Genomic DNA, 14,572 nt, shown 5'->3' with positions numbered 1-14,572 from the left:
CGGCGCCTGTGGCTCTGTCGGTAAGGCGCCGGCCCCATATACCGAGGGTGGCGGGTTCAAACCCGGCCCCGGCCAAACTGCAACCAAAAAATAGCCGGGCGTTGTGGCGGGCGCCTGTAGTCCCAGCTACTCGGGAGGCTGAGGCAAGAGAATCGCTTAAGCCCAGGAGTTGGAGGTTGCTGTGAGCTGTGTGAGGCCACGGCACTCTACCGAGGGCCATAAAGTGAGACTCTGTCTCTACAAAAAAAAAAAAAAAAAAACATATGCAAGTCCATAAACATTATCCACCATATTAACAGAGGCAAAAATAAGGATCACATGATCTTCTCAATAGATGCAGAAAAAGCATTTGATAAAATCCAGCATCCTTTTCTAATTAGAACACTGAATAGAATAGGCATAGGTGGCACATTTCTAAAACTGATTGAAGCAATCTATGACAAACCCACAGCCAATATTTTACTGAATGGAGTAAAACTGAAAGCTTTTCCTCTTAGAACTGGAACCAGACAAGGTTGTCCTCTGTCACCTTTACTATTCAACGTAGTGCTGGAAGTTCTAGCCAATACAATTATGCAAGACAAGGAAATAAAGGGAATCCAAATGGGAGCAGAGGAGGTCAAACTCTCCCTCTTTGCTGACGACATGATCTTATACTTAGAGAACCCCAAAGACTCAACCACAAGACTCCTAGAAGTCATCAAAAAATACAGTAAAGTTTCACGATATAAAATCAATGTCCACAATTCAGTAGCCTTTGTGTACACCAATAACAGTCAAGATGAGAAGCTAATTAAGGACACAACTCCCTTCACCATAGTTTCAAAGAAAATGAAATACCTAGGAATATACATAAGGAAGGAGGTGAAGGACCTCTATAAAGAAAACTATGAAATCCTCAGAAAGGAAATAGCAGAGGATATTAAAAAATGGAAGAACATACCATGCTCATGGATGGGAAGAATCAACATTGTTAAAAAGTCTATACTTCCCAAAGCAATCTACCTATTCAATGCCATTCCTATCAAAGTACCTACATCATACTTTCAAGATTTGGAAAAAATGATTCTGCGTTTTGTGTGGAACCAGAAAAAAACCCGTATAGCTAAGGCAGTTCTCTGTAACAAAAATAAAGCTGGGGGCATCAGCATACCAGATTTTAATCTGTACTACAAAGCCATAGTGCTCAAGACAGCATGGTACTGGCACAAAAACAGAGACATAGACACTTGGAATCGAATTGAAAACCAAGAAATGAAACTAACATCTTACAACCGCCTAATCTTTGATAAACCAAACAAGAACATACCCTGGGGGAAAGACTCCCTATTCAATAAATGGTGTTGGGAGAAGTGGATGTCTACATGTAAAAGACTGAAACTGGACCCACACCTTTCCCCACTCACAAAAATTGATTCAAGATGGATAAAGGACTTAAATTTAAGGCATGAAACAACAAAAATCCTCCAAGAAAGCATAGGAAAAACACTGGAAGATATTGGCCTTGGGAAAGACTTCATGAAGAAGACTGCCATGGCAATTGCAACAACAACAAAAATAAACAAATGGGACTTCATTAAACTGAAAAGCTTCTGTACAGCTAAGGAGACAATAACCAAAGCAAAGAGACAACCCACACAATGGAAAAGGATATTTGCATATTTTCAATCAGACAAAAGCTTGATAACTAGGATCTATAGAGAACTCAAATTAATCCACATGAAAAAAGCCAACAATCCCATATATCAATGGGAAAGAGACATGAATAGAACTTTCTCTAAAGACAACAGACGAATGGGTAACAAACACATGAAAAAATGTTCATCATCTCTACATATTAGAGAAATGCAAATCCAAACAACCCTGAGATATCATCTAACCCCAGTGAGAATGGCCCACATGACAAAATCTCAAAATTGCAGATGCTGGTGTGGATGTGGAGAGAAGGGAACACTTTTACACTGCTGGTGGGACTGCAAACTGGTACAACCTTTCTGGAAGGAAGTATGGAGAAACCTCAAACCACTCAAGCTAGACCTCCCATTTGATCCTGCAATCCCATTACTGGGCATCTACCCAGAAGGAAAAAAATCCTTTTATCATAAGGACACTTGTACTAGACTGTTGCAGCTCAATTTACAATCGCCAGAATGTGGAAACAGCTTAAATGCCCACCGACCCAGGAATGGATTAACAAACTGTGGTATATGTATACCAAGGAACACTATTCAGCCATTAAAAAAAATGGAGACTTTACATCCTTTGTATTAACCTGGATGGATGTGGAAGACATTATTCTTAGTAAAGCATCACAAGAATGGAGAAGCATGAATCCTATGTACTCAATTTTGATATGAGGACAATTAATTACAATTATGGTTATGCGGGTGAAACAGAAATTGGGAAGGAGGGAGGGGATGGGGCCTTGGTGTGTGTCACACTTTATGGGGGCAAGACACGATTGCAAGAGGGACTTTACCTAACAATTGCAATCAGTGTAACCTGGCTTATTGTACCCTCAATGAATCCCCAACAATTAAAAAAAAAAAAAATAGAAAAACTAGCCAGCTATGGCGTCAAAAAAAAAAGAAAGAGGTAAAGTCTCCTACTTTCTTTAAGGCTGCATAATATTCCATGGTGTACATATACCACAATTTATTAATCCATTCGTGGATTGATGGGCACTTGGGCATTTTCCATGACTTACCAATTGTGAATAGGGCTGCAAAGAACATTCTGGTACAAATATCTTTGTTATGATGTGATTTTTGGTGTTCTGGGTAGACACCCAGTAGATGAATTACAGGATTGAATGGCAGATCTGTTTTTAGATCTCTAAGTGTTCTCCATATATCTCTCCAAAAGGAATGTATTAATATGCATTCTCACCAGCATTGCAAAAGTGTTCCCTTTTCTCCACATCCACGCCAACATCTCTGGTCTTGGGATTCTGTGATATAGGCTAATCTTACTGGAGTTAGTCCCCTTCCATGTTGCTAGAGACTTTTTGAACTCTCCCACTTGAACAGCAATTGTGCTGCCTGGAACAATTGGTTTGGAACACTTTACCTGGGCCAACCACCTGGGGAACTTCCAAGGTTGAACCCCGGTTGTGTTGTAGTGGGAGTGACTGATTCTCCTCTTCCAGTTGTTGCCTGTGGGGGGGTGGAGTATCTTAATTCTTTGTATCTCTCCCTAGCTGAGATGTCAGCCCAAAGCCACAGACTCACTAGGATTGGATAGAGACTGGCTGAGTATAAAACAGAGCCACCTAGCCCCATCACACCAAATAGGTCCCCAGAGTCTCAGGCTGCAGGACTGAAAGGGACCTATGTAAAGCTGTAGGGGAAAGGCCATAGTCACCAGTCCCAGCTCTTTGGTAAAGGTCTGGTTACCTATAACTCTGGGAGCCCTCAATCCAATTTCATCTTACCAGCTTCTCTAGCCAAACTATGAAAAATAATCATGAGGCAGAACCAGCAGAAAAAATCTGGCAACATGAATAATCAGAGAATATCAACTCTCCCAAGGAATGACAAAGGAAACACAACAGAAGATGTCATTTATAAACAAATGACTGTAGTGTCATAAATAGAGTTTAGAATATGGATGGCAAATAAGATTAAAGAATGGAAGTAAAGCTGGAATTAGAAGTACAAGGAGTAGTTCAAAAAATGTCTCAAGAAATCAATGACAAAATCAAAGACAAAATCTCCAAGAATTTAGGCACAATGAGGAAGGAAATTTCAGACCTCAAAGAACTTAGAAATACAGTGGAATAAAAAAATGGAACAGGCATAAGAAAAGAACTCTGATATCGAAGACAAAACTTTTGACCATTTCCAAATGCTCAAAGAGGCAGAGAAGTGGAAAGCAAAAAATGGATCACTCCCTAAGAGAGTTGTGGGACCGGATCACTGCAAAAGAGCAAAATATCCATCTTATAGGAATTCCTGAAGGAGAAGAGGATGTCCTAAAGGCACAAATGCTCTACTCCAAGAAATAATGAAGGATAATTTCCCAAGCATGGCAAGAGATATAGAAATTCCAATAGCAGACAGTGTCAGAAAACCAGAATGACTCAATCCAAACAAAGCATCTCTTAGACACATTGTAACTAACTTTACCAAAGTTAATATGAAGAAAATTCTGCAAGCAGCCAGATGTAAGAAAATCATAACCTACAAGGGGAAGAATATTAGAATGACTGCAGATCTCTCAGCTAAAACTTTTCAAGCCAGAAGAGGATGGTATTTGACCTTCAATCTCCTAAAATGAAACAACTTTCAGCCCAGGATCCTGTATCTAGCTAATCTGAGTTTCATTTGTGATGGAGAAATCAAATACTTTATTGACTTATACTTGTCGAAGAAATTTGCCAAAACTAAACCAGCTCTCCAGGATATTCTCAGACCCATCTTCCATAATGATCAGCTTAATGGTCTAACACCAAAGTAAACTCACCCAGAAAGCCTTAAACATAACCTAACATCCATAATGGTGAAAGGATTAAAAATATCCACTGGACACTTGAAAAACATGACAACCAAAACACTACCATGCTTATCAATACTTTCCATTAATATGAATGGTTTAAATTGTCCTCTAAAGAGGCACAGGTTGGCTGACTGGATATACAAATTCAGGCCAGATATCTGTTGCCTACAAGAATCTCATCTTACCTATAAGGATAAAAATAGACTGAGGATGAAGGGATGGAAATCTATAATTCGGGCAAATGGAAATCAGAAAAAGCAGGGGTTGCAATTTAATTCACAGATACAATAGGCTTTAACCAACAAAAGTAAGGAAAGTTAAGGTTGATCACTTCATATTTGTCAAGGGAAATACTTAACATGAAGAGATTTCAATTTTCAACATTTATGCACCCAACCAGAATGCTCTTCCATTTATAAAGGAAACCCTAACAGACATGAACAATTTGATATCTTCCTGCACTATAATAGTTGGAGATTTTAACACCCCTTTGGCAGAGTTGGATAGATCCTCCAAGAAGAAACTAAACAAATAAATATTAGACTTAAACTCATACCCCACAACAAATGAACTTAACAGATATCACAGAACATTTCATCCTAATAAAACTGAATACACATTTTTTTTCATCAGCTCATGGAACATCCTCTAAAACTGATTACATCTTAGGTCACAAGTTAAACCTCAGCAAATTTAAAAGAATAGGAATTATTCCTTGTATTTTCTCAGACCATAATGGAATAAAAGTTGAAATGAACAAATTTTGAGTTCAATCAAGTTCAATTTTTTGTTGAATCTTTATATTCAAAGTCATGGAAACTAAATAACCTTATTCTGAATGATAACTGGGTCATAGATGAAATTAAGAAGGAAATTACCACATTTTTGGAACAAAACAACAATGAAGACAGGAATTATAAAAACCTGGGGGATGGGCGGCGCCTGTGGCTCAGCGGGTAGGGGGCCGGTCCCATATGCCAGAGGTGGCGGGTTCAAACCCAGCCCCGGCCAAAAAAAAAAAAAAAAAAAAAAAACCTGGGGGATACTGCAAAGGCAGACCTAAGAGGGAAATTTATAGCATTGCAAGCCTTCCTCAAAAGAACAGAAAGAGAGGAAGTAAACAACTTAATGGAACATCTCAAGCAACTGGAAAAGGAAGAACATTCCAACCCTAAACCCAGCATAAGAAAAGAAATAAGCAAAATTAGAGCAGAATTAAATGAAATTGAAAACAAAAGAACCATTCAGAAGATCAATGAATCAAAAAGTTGGTTTTTGAAAAGATTAACAAAATTGGCATACCTTTGGCTAACCTAACCATAAACAGAAAAGTAAAATCAGAAATTCTAAAGGTGAAGTAACAACAGACACCTCAGAAATTCAAAAATTCCTTAATGAATGCTACAAAAACTCTATTCTCAAAAATATGAAAATCTGGAGGAAACAGACCAATACCTGGAAGCATACCACCTTCCTAGACTCAGCCAGAAAGAATTGGAAATATTGAATAGACCTATATCAAGCACTGAAATAGCATCAACTATACAAAATCTCCCCCAAAAGAAGTCTGGGACCAGATGGCTTCACAACAGAATTCTACCAAACCTTTAAAGAGGAAATAGTATCAGTATTACATAACATTTTCCAAAATATAGAAAAGGAAGGAATACTTCCCAACACATTCTACAAAACAAATACCACCTTGATTTCCAAACCATGAAAATACCCAACAATGAAAGAAAATTATAGCCAATATAATTAATGAATATAGATGCAAAAATATTCAATAAGATCCTAGCAAAAAGAATTCAGCAACACATCAAACAAATTATACACCATGACCAAGTTGGTTTTATTCCAGGGTCTCAAGGTTAGTTCAATATTCATAAATCTATAAATATAATACATCACATAAACAAAATAAAAAACAAAGACCATATGATTCTCTCAATTGATGCAGAAAAAGCTTTTAAAATATCCAGCATTCTTTCATGATCAGAACACTTAAGAAAATAGACTTAGACGGGTCATTTCTTAAACTGATAGAGGCCATCTACAGCAAACCCACAGCCAATATCATATTGAATGGAGTAAAATTGAAAACATTTCCACTCATATCTGAAACTAGACAAGGATGTCCATTGTCTCCACTGTTATTCAACATAGTAATGGAAGTCTTAGACATCACAATCATTCAATGGAAGGCAATCAAGAGTATCCAAATGAGGTCAGAGGAAATCAAACTCTCACTCTTCACAGATGATATGATTTTATACCTGGAAAACCCAAGGGACTCAACTACAAAACTCTCAGAATTGATGAAGGAATACAGCAGTGTCTCAGGATACAAAATCAATACTTAGAAATCAGTAGCTTTGATATATACCAACAATAGTCAAGCTGAAAAATAGTCAAGGACTCTATTCCTTTTACAGTAGTGCCAAAGAAGATGAGTTTACCTAATAAAGGACGTGAAAGATCTCTATAAAAAGAACTATGAAACTCTGAGAAAGGAAATACCTGAAGATGTTAAAAAGTGAAAAAACATACCATACTCATGTCTGGGAAGAATCAACATTGTTAAAATGTCCAAACTACCCAAAGCAATATACAAATTTAATACAATCCCTAGCTTTTTTTTTTTTAGTTATTATCATCTATATTCTTTTTGTTGTTGTTGTTTGCTTGTTTGTTTGTTTTTTAATGGTATGATTTAATTTATTTTTTAATTAAATCATACCTGGGTAAAATAATGCAATCATGAGGTACAATGTGCTGGCTCCATATAGAGTCTAAAATATTTTCACCAAACTGGTTAACATACCCTTCATGGCATTTTCTTAATTAAACCCTTATACTCTTCACTTAGTAAACTTCACCTACACCCTTCCAAGATGCACCCTAGGTGTGGACCCACCAATCACCCTCCCTCCACCCTACCTTACCCTTCCCTGTCTTTCTGCCTTCCCCCTATTCTTGTACTGAGATTGGGTTGTAGCCTTCATATGAAAGCTATAAATTAGTTTCATATTAGGGCTGAGTTCATTGGGTATTATTTTTTTTTTAATTTTGTTAATTTTTTCTATACATAATACATGTGTTTATTTGGTTTCCACTTTTTGCCTTCACAAAATTAAAAAGGTTTAAAATTTAATAACAATAATAATGTTTAAGATAAGTACTAGAAACAAAAACCTTCTAAAGAATGAGCGAAGAGAAATACATTCAGAAAAGAAATCAGACAATTGCTGCAACAAAATATTGAGCTGTAATAATAATAATGCAAAAAAGGTAACATTCATATTGTCAAATAACAGAATGTCTATCATAGAATACTTTGACTCTGACGTTCAGTATGGAGTCATCAGTTACCTTATTATTATTTTTTTCCCAAAATCTCAAAAAATAAACAACCAATATTCACAAATAAAAATAAAAGATAATTTCAGGGAGGCGGAGCATGATGGCGGACAGGACGGACGTGTAGCCCACCTCTCCCAAGCCACCAGGTGAGAGGAAAGGCGGTCTGGACTTTCCCTGTGTGTGGATTATTGGAGTGGACAGACAGCTGGAGATGCCCAGCAAACTGGCGGTTTGCTATATATGAGGAGTAATTTAAAATCACAGACTCTGTTGCAGAGATTCTTCCCTGCTCGGCCATGCCGGCCAGCAGGCCCCTCCCCTATGGAGGTCAGCAGCTTGTAAATGCTGACAAAATCCAATTGACAAATAATTAATCCTGAACTGAGGGAGGCTTCCGAAAGGAGAGCCACTCAAAACCACAGGGAGCTGGGCAATCTGTTGGACAATTGAAGGGAAAGGATCCTGCCCGGGAAACAGACATTTTCAACTACCCAAAAGGGCGGGCACCTTTCCCCCAGGCATTGGAGGGGGCTGGCGGTTCAGGCTGCATGGCGAACTGGCGGGCACCCATCCAAATGGGAAACTGTGATCCGTAAAACTCAGAATAAGTCCCCCGAGCGCTCCAACCATGGGAACCAGCTTGAAGCTTAGGAACCGGCTTTGGCTTCTGGAGCAGCGAAGCTACTGAAGCCGTGGACCGGCTTTGGCTGCTGAAACCACGGGAACCAGCTACAGGAGATAGAGCCGGGAGACCACCAACGAAAGCACTAACTCAGCACCCTTCCCCTTATGGCTGATTGCAGTCGCCACTTTGCAGGGGAACCTGGGAACAGAGTGGAGGGACTTAGGAAACATGGACACCTGCACTAAGTGGGAAAGTCGGTCGCAAGTGCTGTCTGGAAAAGAACAGCCGAGGTTGCACAATTCTTAGGCAACAATCTTTTACGGAAACTCCAAAATGGCTATTGGCCATGGAAGGCGGTTACCATGGTAACAGTATAAACTGTAAATCAGGTATAAGTCTCGTAACCACTCACAGCGCCACCTGGTGTCCAGAAAGTATATCACAGTATGAATATACTCCTATGAAAGTTGATCCCTACAGCAGACATATAGATATTTATAGGTATATTTCTACACACAAGAATATTTTTGTAGTTGGTACTTTTTTTTGTTTTGTTTTGTTTTGGTTTTGGTTTTCATGGGTTTTTTTGTTTTTTTTTGTTTTGTTTTTCTCTGTTTTTTCCTCACCATTTTCTTAGAGGAGATTTCAATAATTTTTTATTATTACTTTTTATATAGATATATCTTTTATTTATATGTCTTCTAATTTTAATTTTTTCTTTCTTCTCATGTAACATTCCTTCTAACACCACTTTTTCTCTCTTTTTTTCCTTTCTTTCAATTCTTTTATGATTATCACTATTTTTATTGCAGTTGTTCTTATATTGCTGTTGTCGTGGCTGTTGCCTGTATGTCTATGTGTCTCCATCTGTCTCTGTATCTATAGGCCCATGTGCCTGGTAATCTTTGTATCTGTTTATTTGTTCATTTGGTTTCAATGAGCTTGATGTTACGACCTGCAACTCTGAGCTCCTAACACTCCCCTCCACTCTAATTCCGTGATCTGGAGACCTGCCCCCACAAGAGTCCAGATTCTTGGGTGAACTCTCGAGAGGTATAGACAGGACCTGCACTGCAGCTGGCCAGTGCTGACTCTGTAGCAAAGGAGTGAGAAGACAATGGTCGGCTGAGAGGGAATTACACTGGAGCGGTGGTGCCCCAAGGTGCAGAGCAACAGCCGTCTTCAGCAATAACAAAGCCCACCCCCAGATAACCCATAGCCTCCAGATAACCCATAGCCTCTCCTCCTGTCTTCCTGGACAACCAGATGAGGCCAAGCATCTTCTCAGATGGCAACAACCATGGAACAGACCTGGGACTGAAACACAGGCCCCGTGAGTAAAAGGTTTTCCAGAGACGGTACTGAATGGGTGGAACACAGGGACTAGAAAACACACCCGCAGAGCTGGGAAATTCCCAGGGTGGGGCTGATCCAGTGGACCACTCTACTGAGCCTAAGACGCACCTGGCCCTTAGGGGATCACCAGGCTATAGACAAAGGAGGCCAAGAGGCTACAGCCAACAATTGATTGTGCTGCGAATACAAACCTGCAGGACTAAAGACAGGGCCTGAGGCACAGGGACTGGGAACTCAAATCAGCCTCTCCTCTGCAGAGGAATCTGGCAAGGTCAGAAACAAACTCCCAAAGGGTTGTTCCCTTCACCCAGTAACATAAACTAAGGGTGGGGCCGGAACTGAGTGAACACCTCCAGCCTCCATCAAGTGCCCGAGGTTGACAGGCCACACCACCCCATGCTGGATAAAGACAGAGAATACCGGCCTAGTCGAGCAGACACAGACTACCCTGTGACTTAGGCAGGTGCAAACCCCTGGAGTATCTGCTTACTGCAGACAACTGACTGGGTCACAGCCCTGTGGGGCTAGCAGCGACTGGGTGTGACAGAGCTGCAAGGTGGGGAAGGAGGCATCAATCTTCCCAGACTGATCTATTTACTGCTGGCTCTTCCTGACTCCATGCAGCACTGGAGCAAGCCATTTTAGAGCAGTCACCAGACCCCTGTAATCCAGTTCCCAGAGACTTCTTGTACGCTCCCACCCGAGGCAGCTGATGACTGAGATAACTGACTTGGACCTTTTGAACTGAGTCACTCACCTAGGGACAATCCAGGTGGTGCCCTGGGTATGTGGTTGTAGGAAGGTTTGATTTTCCTTTTCCATTTGTTGCCTGAGGTGGGTGGGGTGACTTAATTGCTGGTATTTCTCCACAGCTGAGACTTCAACCCAGAGTAACTGTTTCACTAGGGTCACATAGAAACCAGCTGAAAACAAGACAGAACCACTTAGCCCTTCTACACCAAACATGGCCCCAGTTTCTCAGGCCACAACTCTGTATGGGTCCTCAACAAAACACCAGAGGAAAATCAAAGGGAGTAAAACAATCATGGGGTGGAATCAGCGGAAAAACTCTGGTAACATGAATAACCAGAATAGATCAACCCCCCCAAGGAAAGATACGGCAGATGTAATTGAAGATCCATTCACAAACAACTGGCTGAGATGTCAGAAATCGAATTCACAATTTGGATGGCAAACAAGATTAACAAAATGGAATTAGGAATTCGTAGAGAAATTCAAAAGCTGTCTCAAGAATTTAACGAATTTAAAGACAAAACCACGAAAGACTTAGACATACTGAAATAAGAATTTGCAGCCCTCAAAGATATGAAAAATACAGTAGAATCCCTTAGCAACAGAATGGACCAAGCAGAAGAAAGGATCTCCAACATCGAAGATAAAGCCTTTGAACACTCCCAAACTCTCAAAGAGGAAGAGAAATGGAGAGAAAAAATGGATCAATCACTCAGAGAGCTCTGGGGTAAATCGAACAAGGTAAATATCCGTCTCATAGGAATTCCTGAAATAGATGAAGTGGCCTCACTGGGCACAGAGGCCCTTCTGCATGAAATTATGAAAGAGAATTTTCCAGACATGCCTAGAGAACCTGAAATTCAGATAGCAGATAGCTTCAGAACCCCAGCACGACTCAACCCAAATAAGACATCCCCCAGGCATATCATAATTAACTTCACTAAAGTTAATATAAAGGAGAAAATTCTCAAAGTGGCCAGGAGAAAGAAATCTATTACCTTCAAAGGGAAGAACATTAGAATGACTGCAGATCTCTCTGCTGAAACTTTTCAAGCCAGAAGAGGGTGGTCACCAACGTTTAATCTCCTCAAGCAAAATAACTTTCAACCCAGGATCTTGTACCCAGCTAAACTGAGTTTCATTTATGACGGAGAAATTAAATACTTTAATGACATACATATGCTAAAGAAATTTGCCATAACCAAACCAGCTCTTCAGGATATTCTCAGACCTATCCTCCATAATAACCAACCCAATCCTCTACTACAAAAGTAAACTCACTCAGAAACTTCTGATCAAACTCCAACTTCCACAATGGCAAAAGGATTAAAAATGCCCACGGGACTTTTGAAAAACCCAATACCCCAAATTTCACCAAACTTATCATTACTCTCCATTAATGTGAATGGCTTAAACTGCCCTCTAAAGAGACATAGGTTAGCTGACTGGATACAAAAACTCAGGCCACACATTTGTTGCATACAAGAGTCACATCATAACTTAAAAGACAAATACAGACTCACAGTGAAAGGATGGTCATCCATATTTCAGGCAAATGGTAACCAGAAAAAAGCAGGAGTTGCAATTGTATTTGCGGATACAATAGGCTTTAAACCAAAGAAAGGAAGGAAGGACAAAAATGGTCACTTCATATTTGTTAAGGGTAAGACTCAATATGATGAGATCTCAATTATTAATATCTATGCAACCAACCAGAATGCACCTCAATTTATAAGAGAAACTCTAACAGACATGAGCAACTTGATTTCCTCCAACTCTATAATAGTCGGAGATTTTAACACTCCTTTGGCAGTGATGGATCGGTCCTCCAACAAAAAGCTGAGTAAAGAATTTCTAGATTTAAATCTAACCATCCAGCATTTAGATTTAGCAGACATCTACAGAACATTTCATCCCAACAAAACTGAATACACATAATTCTCATCAGCCCATGGAACGTACTCCAGAATCGATCACATCTTAGGTCACAAGTCTAACCTCAGTAAATTTAAAGGAATAGAAATTATTCCATGCATCTTCTTGGACCATCATGAAATAAAACTTGAGATTAGTAACAATAGAAATCTGCATACACATACAAAAACATGGAAGTTAAATAACCTTATGTTGAATGATAGCTGGGTCAGAGATGAGATCAAGAAGGAAATTGCCAAATTTCTGGAACAAAACGACAATGAAGCCATGAACTATCAGAACCTCTGGGACACCGCAAAGGCAGTTCCAAGAGGGAAATTTATAGCACTGCAAGCCTTCCTCAGGAGAACGGAAAGAGAGGAAGTGAGCAACTTAATGGGACATCTCAAGCGACTGGAAATGGAAGAACACTCCAACCCCAAATCCAGTAGAAGAAAAGAAATAACCAAAATCAGAGCAGAACTAAATGAAATTGAAAACAAAAGAATAATACAACAGATCAATAAATCAAAAAGCTGGTTTTTTGAAAAGGTCAACAAAATAGATAAACCTTTGGCCAACCTAATCAGGAAAAAAAGAGTAAAATCTCTAATCCCATCAATCAGAAATAACAAAGACGAAATAACAACAGACTCCTCAGAAATCCAAAAAATCCTTAATGAATATTACAAGAAACTTTACTCTCAGAAATACGAAAATTTGAAGGAAATTGAGCATTACTTGGAAGCACATCACCTTCCAAGACTTAACCAAAATCAAGTGGAAATGTTGAACAGGGCCATATAAAGTTCGGAAATAACATCAACCATACAAAATGTCCCCAAAAAGAAAAGCCCGGGACCAGATGGTTTTACGTCAGAATTCTACTAAACCTTTAAAGAGGAATTAGTACCTATATTACTCAACCTGTTCCAAAAGGTAGAAAAAGAAGGAAGACTACCCAACACGTTCTATGAAGCAAACATCACCCTGATCCCCAAACCAGGAAAAGACCCAACAAGAAAAGAAAACTATAGACCAATATCACTAATGAATATAGATGCAAAAATATTCAACAAGATTCTAACAGAATCCAGCAACATATCGAACAAATCACACATCATGACCAAGTCAGTTTTATCCCAGGATCTCAAGGCTGGTTCAATATAAATAAATCTATAAATGTAATTCAGCACATAAACAAACTAAGAAACAAAGACAATATGATTCTCTCAATCGATGCAGAAAAAGCTTTTGATAACATCCAACATCCCTTCATGATCAGAACACTTAAGAAAATTGGTATAGAAGGGACATTTCTTAAACTGATAGAGACCATCTACAGTAAACCCACAGCCAATATCATATTGAATGGAGTTAAATTGGAATCATTTCCACTCAGATCAGGAACCAGACAAGGCTGCCCATTGTCTCCATTGCTCTTTAACATTGTAATGGAAGTTTTAGCCACCGCAATTAGGGAAGAAAAGGCGATCAAGGGTATCCACATAGGGTCAGAAGAGATCAAACTTTCGCTCTTCGCAGATGATATGATTGTATATCTGGAAAATACTAGGGACTCTACTACAAAACTCTTAGAAGTAATTAAGGAACACAGCAGTGTCTCAGGTTACAAAATCAACATTCATAAATTGGTAGCCTTTATATATACCAAAAATAGTCAAGTTGAAAAAACAATTAAGGACTCTATCCCATTCACAGTAGTGCCAAAGAAGATGAAGTACTTGGGAGTTTATCTAACAAAGGACGTGAAAGATCTATATAAAGAGAACTATGAAACTCTAAGAAAAGAGATAGCTGAGAATGTTAACAAATGGAAAAATATACCATGCTCATGGTTGAGAAGAATCAACATTGTTAAAATGTCCATACTACCCAAAGCAATATATAATTTCAACGCAATCCCCATTAAAGCTCCACTGTCATACTTTAAAGATCTTGAAAAAACAATACTTCGTTTTATATGCAATCAGAAAAAACCTCGAATAGCCAAGACATTACTCAAAAATAAAAACAAAGCAGGAGGAATCATGCTATCAGACC

Source organism: Nycticebus coucang, chromosome 14 (genome assembly GCF_027406575.1).
Source record: "Nycticebus coucang isolate mNycCou1 chromosome 14, mNycCou1.pri, whole genome shotgun sequence".
In the NCBI taxonomy this organism is placed as follows: domain Eukaryota; kingdom Metazoa; phylum Chordata; class Mammalia; order Primates; family Lorisidae; genus Nycticebus; species Nycticebus coucang.
The sequence above is the reverse complement of the archived record's forward strand: the minus strand, read 5'-3'. Positions refer to the sequence as shown.